Raw genomic sequence first — 7,621 nt, 5'->3', positions numbered from 1 at the left:
TCCAGTTTCTCCACAACCTCACCAGCATTTGTTGCTTGCTATTCTATTAAATTTTGCTATTCTGAGTGGGTGAGATTATATACCATAGTTGTTCTGATTTGCATCTCTCTTAGAGCTAGGGATTTTAAACATTTCTTCATGTGCTTGTTAGCCATCTGAATGTCTTCTTGGGTGAAGTGTCTATTCATATCCTGGGCCCATTTTTCTATAAGATTATTAATTTTTATTTTGTTGTGGTGCTCAAGTATTTTATAAATTCTAGATATAAGTCCCTTATCTGATATGTCATTACCAAATACTTTTTCCCAGTCAGTGGCTTTCCTTTTTACCCTGTTGGAGAAGTTTTTGGTTGTTCATAGGTATTTGATTCTTAGAAAGTCCAATTCGTCTATTTTATCTTCTCCTGGTTGTAGGTTTTCCAGGATAGTTGGAAGACTGTTTATGTTGTGAATTAGGACTTCTAGCATTCTTACAAGCTTTTCTTTAATGAAGATTACAGTCAGTTTTTGGTTTTAGCCTAGGTCCGTTATCCACCTAGAGTTGGTTTTTGTATATAGTGTGGATCTTGCTTGAGTCTTTGGCAGATACTTTTCCAATTTGTTGTTTCCCCACTTAACGTCTTCCATCTCCTTGTCAAAAATCAGTTGACCATAGATTTAAAAAAAGCAGTATTTGTAAAGTACAATAAAATAATGTATGATTGCACAAGATTTCAGAGACTCAAAAAGAGATATGCTGGGTTTATGTTTTGTTTTTCTCCCCAGAAGCAGTCTTCCTGCCTTGATTCTGGATAACTGGTGAGAGGATCACTTTGTCCTGCTACCATTAAGACCTTTAGTGAGTAAGTTTGAAGTTACCAGAAAGATATAATGGAGGAGAAGATGCTAGTACTCTATGTAGGCTTGCAGAGAAGAGACACATTTGAAATTGTGGTTCAAGTGAAAAGAACACAGAAAAGAATGTTTGTCTGATGGTGGGGTACAGAATCTTACTAGAAATTGTATTTGTGGCATAGACGAAGCAAAGAAAAGAGAGTTTACTCATTGTCAACAGAGTCAAGGAGACCTGTCTGGGTTAAATGTGATAAAATGCTATTTCCTTTCTTAAGAAAATTATAGAACAATCTCACTGATTTCACATGCAAGCAAGATTTTACTGAAGATTATCCAAAAACGACTGGAACAGCACATCAGCAGAGAACTACCAGAAGTCCAGGCTGGGTTTAGAATGGGTCGTGGTACTAGGGGTATTGTAGCTGATGTTAGATGGATCTTAGCTGAAAGCGGAGAATACCAGAGGAATGTCTATCTATGTTTCATTGACTATGAAAAGGCATTTGACTGTGTGGATCATAACAAACTGTGGCTGACTCTGAGAAGAATGGGAATCCCAGAACACTTGATCATGCTAATGCCAAACCTCTACTTGGACCAGGAGGCAGTCGTCAGAACAGAGCAAGGGAGCACTGCATGGTTCAAAATTGGGAAGGGCATATGCCAGGGATGCATCCTATCTCCATACCTTTTCAACCTATATGCAGAACACATTATCCGGAAGGCTGGGCTCTATGAGGAGAAATGTGGGGTCAAGATTGGTGGACGATTTATCAACAGTCTGCGTTATGCAGATGACACAACCCTGCTTGCTGAAACTGAAGAGGACCTGAAGCACCTGCTGCAGAGGGTCAAGGACTGCAGCCTCCAATATGGATTGAGGCTCAATGTCAAGAAGACAAAGATTCTCACCACTGGACAAATTGGCAGCATCAGGATGGATGGTGAAGAGATTGAGATTGTACACAGCCTTAGTTTGCTTGGCTCCACAGTCAACACTCTTGGCACCAGTAGCCAGGAAATTAAAAGGCGCATTGCCATGGGAAAGTCTGCTTTTAGGGGCCTCTCCAAAGTACTGAACAGCAATGTTGTCTCTCTGGAAACTAAGGTGCATTTGATACAGGCCATGGTCTTCGCAATCACTTGTTATGCATCAGAGAGTTGGACAATGACCAAAGAGGTTAGAAGGAGAATTGATGCCTTTGAGCTGTGGTGCTGGAGAAGAGTATTGAGGGTACCATGGACTGCTAGGAAAACAAACAGATTCGTCCTGGAAAGGGTTAAACCGGGTGGCTCCTTGGAGGCAAGGATTCTGAGGCTTCGTGCTTGGGAGGGTGGGAAGGCCCTCCATGAGGTCGATTGATTCAGTGACTGGGATAATCGGGATGTGAGTGTCAGAGACAGTGCGATTGGCACAGGACAGAGCAGAGTTTAGGGCTGTTGTACATAGGGTCGCTAAGAGTCGCAAGCAGCTTGACGGCACATAAAAACAACAACAACAAGAGAACTGAAAGGATATTTTTGATCTAAACTATCCTCAAGAATGTAGATACTATCTCTAAAAGTATCCATAAACAAAAGGAGATTTTTGTAAATTGAATTAAAGATTTCTTCTACTATCTACTTGTGAAGAATCATGGACAACTGTTACTTTAACTTTTAGTCAACCAAATTTACCTCACCATTTTCTCTCTGGTACATTATTAGGGGCACCTCTTTCTTGAAATTCTTGCCTATATACAATTCCTACTGTCAATTAATCTTATGTTCACATATTGCTGAAAAAAATTTATTTCCTCTGTTAAGTTTCTTAAACTGAGCCTGTTCTCAGTAACTTTACCTCACTTTCTTTAGCTACTATTTTGTTCTTAAACTGGAAATCCTAGGTAATGATATTATTATAATTATTACCATTATCATCATCATCATCATTTGTAATTAGAATGAGGCTGCCTGTGGAATTAATAGAAGAATTATTCCTTTAGGGTTCTAGGTGCAGATATTATTAAGTTTGGTTGCAGAGTAAGAAGCATAGAGGAATATTGTGAAAGTTGAAAAGTGAAGATGGGTTAAGGATGATATTAGGGTACAAATAATTGATGTGCTCTGGGGCTAATCAAGAAGTTGAGAACTCTGGTGTGTAGTTTTATGGAATTGCGCTACATGCCATAAGTGGCTCCTCTCTGGTGATTTTAATTCTCTAGTGGTTCCCTGGGAGGAAAACGGGTAATCACCCCATGTATAAATTACAGTCTCAAAAAACTCACTGGAGCGTATGCTAAAAGTCAGTCCCAATTCAATACAAATGGCTTTGATTTTTGAGAAGTACCTGAGAGAAATGTGCTGATGATCAACATTTGAAAATATAACCAATGAAAACTCTAAGGAGTACAGTTCTGCTATGTGGTTGGCATGAGCCAGAAGACAGTGACTCTTGATTTAGCCTTTGAGGCAGGCAGGTTTTGAGGTCCAGAGGAAGGGAGGGTGAGAGAGGGAGTGTGGTCATGAAGATACAGATAGTGCTGCAAAAATGGGCTATCAAAAAACTTCTCTCTATAGCATAGATTTGATGAGAGAATGTTCTCCTACCATCTGTCTCAGCCACCTAGTTCAGTGTTGCACTGATACCTTCTTAAAGGATCAGGGAGATCATTTACGGGAGACTATCTCACATGATCACAAAAAACTTTGTACAAATTACATAAGGAGCAGAGCAGTGAAATGGAGCATAAATGAGAAAAAAAGCAAACAAACACAGGGTGGCCACATGCAAAAACAAACAAACAATTATAAACTTAGATTCCCAGAAATATAGACTCCTATAGGGCCCCCACAAAGAAAAAGACTGATAACCCAATTACAAATTGGACAAAAGACATGGAAAGATCTTTCACAGAAGAAAATAGTCAGATGACCAGCAGACCCATGAAGAAATACTCAAAATCACTGGCAATAAGAGAGATGCAAATCAAAACCACAATGAGATACCATCTCACTCCAGTAGCAGTGACAAAGTTTAACAGGACAGCAAGTAATACATGTTGAAGAGGATGTGGCAAGATAGGAACTCTTATACATTGTTGATAAGATTGCAAAGTGGTGCAACCACTCTGGAAGGCAGTTTGGCACTTCCTCAAAAAGCTGGACACAGAAATTTTATATGACCCAGATATTCCACTCTTTGGAATATACCCTGAGAAAATGAGAACTGAGGCTCGCTCAGATGGAGACTTGCACACCAATGTGCACAGCAGGTGTTATTCACCATCACAAGAATATGGAACAGCCCAGATGTCCAACCACCACAATAGAATGGATTGAGAAGTTGTGGTACATTCACACCATGGAACACTTATACAGCACGCAGGAGCAATGATTTTGTAAATTACTACCTAATTTGGGAGGTAGTGGAGAGCATTATGCTAAGTGAACTAACTCAGTCCCATAGAACGAATACTGTGTAAGACCATTATTGTAGAAATAGAAAGATAACTAGTGTGAGGATCCAAGGTGGGGGGAGAGGTTAGGAGCAGAGGGGTGAAGATGAAAAAAGGGCTAATCATTCGATGGGTAGAGGGAAGGGTGGGTAAAGGAAACGGGAAAGGCCAAGTGTGAAAAACAATGTATATGAACTTTGTAAGCAAATCAGTATAAAATAAAAATTTATTTTAAAAAATTCCAAGATGGATAGAAAGAGCACTGGGAGGGGGTTAGCTTCTGTATGAGCAAACTAAAAAACTCTAAAAGTATGGGACAAAGTTGATATAAATTCATTGTTTGGCAAATCTTGACTATTAATTCTTCCCGTATTTTCCATGAAGGAATAGTCCAACTCACTGCAACTGAGTTGGTTCCAATTCACAGCAACTTTTCACCAGATGACAGCTGTACATTGTAATGGAATCTCTCATTGTTCTCTTTTACAGTTGCTAGTGATTTGAACTACCAAAGACACACAACTTTTGGGTTAGCAGGACAATTCATCAGTGCTCCCTAAAGGAATATTGAGTATGATTACAGTCTCAAGAAGAATTAGAGATCTTGATCTGATAATCTGGGGCTGCTGCTAGTGCTAACAAAGTTCTTTTTATGAGATTAAAGTACTCCAGTTCTAGCTTTAGCTAAAGCTATTTCTTTCTCTCCTTTGTCTTGTTTATTCCTACTGGTGCTTCTGCTGTTATGGGCCCTCAAGTCAACTAAAATTCACACGGACCCTGTTAACAATAGTTAGGAACAATGAATTCACCCTACTCAACTCCATTGTTTCAGTCACTGTCAATCTATTTCCTACAAGGTCTTCCTCTCTTTTCCTGATCCTCCACCCTTCCAAGTATAATGTCTTTTTCCAAGGACTGGCTTTTCCTGACAACAAGCCCAAAGCACATGATCCTAAGTTTCAGCATCCTTGTCTTTTGTGAGAACTTTAGTTGCACTTCCTGCAAGATAGACTTGTTTGTTCTTTTGGTGGTGATATTTGATATTCTTCATCAAGGACACAATTCAAAGGAATTGATTCCTCTTTGGTCCTCCTTAGTTCAACATTCAGATGCAGAGCAGGTTGATGCAGGTTGTTGTGTACCATAGAGTCAGAAGCGACCTATAGCTGACCATCTAGCGGGTTTTCAGAGGCAATTAGTCATACAGGAGGAGATTACCTATCCTTTTCCCTTGGAGCATCCAGTGGCTTCAAACCCTTTGCCTTCAGGATTGCAGTACCGCTTCTTGCCACTAGGCCACCAATGCTCCTTATATGCAAAGCAGGTAATTGAAAGATTTTTAGAGACATTGCTGAAAGCAAAGTTTCCCAATGAAATACATCTTTTGATTGTTTAACTGCTGTTACCAAAGATACTAACAGTGACTCCAAGCAAGATGAAATAGTTATTAACTTCAGTGTTTTTTTTCCCATCTATCAAGATGTTAGGGAGCTCTGGTGGCCCAGTGGTAAGGAGCTGAACTGCAGCCTCAAAGGCATGTGGTTCAAATCCACCAGCTGCTCCATGGGAGAAAGGTGGGCAATTTTCTCTGGTGATATTAACTGCCTCTGAAAAACTACTGAAGGGTTAACTCTGGGTCAGGTCTGATTCAAACATACACAACAACATCATAATGTTGCCATGTATTGACCCAGTGGTGAGGATGTTTGTTTTCTTCATGTTGAGATGAAATCTATTTTGAAGGCTGTAGTCTGTGTTCTTCTGCAGTAAGTGTTTCAAGTTCTCTTCACTTTCAGCAAACAACATTGTATCATTTGCACAATGTAGGCTTATGAGTTCTCTTTTTTATAAAGTCCAGCTTCTCAAATGATTTGCTCCACATATAGAATCAACAGGTAAAGTGAAGGGATATAGCCCTGATGCTCTCCTTTCTTGATTTTAAATCATGCAATGTTTTCTTCCTCTGCTCACACAGCAGCCTCTTTCACATGAGCATAATTAAGTTTTCTGATCATGAGTATAGGTTTCACATGAGGACAAATTAAATGTTTTAGGATTTCCATTCTTCTCAATTTTAGCCATAATTTGTTATGATCCATATAGTCAAATGTCTTTGTGTAATCAATAAAACACAATAGACAGCCTTCTGATTCTCTCTGTCAAGATCCATCTGACTTCAGCAATGATATCCCTGATGCTATCATCTTTTCTAAAATTGAATTGAATTGAACTTTTTGAATTGAAGGCAGTTCTCTGTTAATGTACTGTTACAGCATTTTTTTAATTTTCAGAAAGATTTTAACTTATGTGATATTAATGATATATTTCTATAATGTTTACATTTTGTAGGGTCACATTTTTTGGGAATGGAAACAAATATAGATCTCTTTAGTCAGTTGTCCTGGTAGCTACCTTCCAAATATTCTGGCAATGACTGGTCAGCATGTCCATGTCCATCTGTTTGTTGAAAAAATATCGATTGAGAAGGCATGTTCAAGCTGAAGAAAATTAAAACTAGTCTGCAGTAACCAAAATAAAACCTTGAGTCTATCTCAACTGAATTTCAGAATAATTTTAAGAACAGACTTGAGGCATTGAACACTAGTGACTGAAAACCAGAGGAGCTGTGAGAAGATAACAAGGATATCATACATGAAAAGAGCAAAAGATCAATACAAAAAAGGAAGAGGAAAAAATCAAAATGAATGTCAGAAAAGACAATGAAAACTGCATTAGAGTGTCAAGAAGTCAAAACAAAAGGAAGAGATACTGAAGGAAAAGAGCTGAACAGATTTCAAAGGGCAGCTTGAAAAGGTAAAGCAAAATGTTATGAGATGCGTAGAGAGCAGGAGTCAGAAAATAAAAAGGGAAGACTCGCTCAGAATTTCTCAAGCTGAAAGAACTAAAGAACAAATTCAAACCTGGAGATACCACGAAATAATACAGGAAGCATCAAAAGATCAGGTGTGAAAAACAATGCATACTAACTTTATGAACTTTGTAAACCAGTATAAAATAACAATAATTTTTTAAAAACCCTAGGGATTAAAAAAAATGAAAGGAATACACAGAATCATTGTTACAAAGAGAATTGTTTGACACTGAAAAATTTCAGAAAGTACGATATGAACAATGTTGCTGTTGGTTGTTATGTGCTGTTGAGTCACTTGCAACTCATAGTGACCCTATGCACAAGAGCCCTAAACCCTACTCTATCTATCCTGTGCCAACCTTACTGTCTCTGACACACCTACTCCCTGAATTGATCCATCTCATTGAGTATCTTCCTCTCTTATGCTGTCCCTCCACCCTCTCAAACATGATGTCCCTCTCCAAGGACTGGTCCCTCCT

This window comes from Elephantulus edwardii, unplaced genomic scaffold, assembly GCF_000299155.1.
Source record: "Elephantulus edwardii isolate Elephantulus edwardi_28Jun2011 unplaced genomic scaffold, EleEdw1.0 scaffold00012, whole genome shotgun sequence".
NCBI classification, from domain to species: Eukaryota; Metazoa; Chordata; class Mammalia; order Macroscelidea; family Macroscelididae; genus Elephantulus; species Elephantulus edwardii.
The sequence above is the reverse complement of the archived record's forward strand: the minus strand, read 5'-3'. Positions refer to the sequence as shown.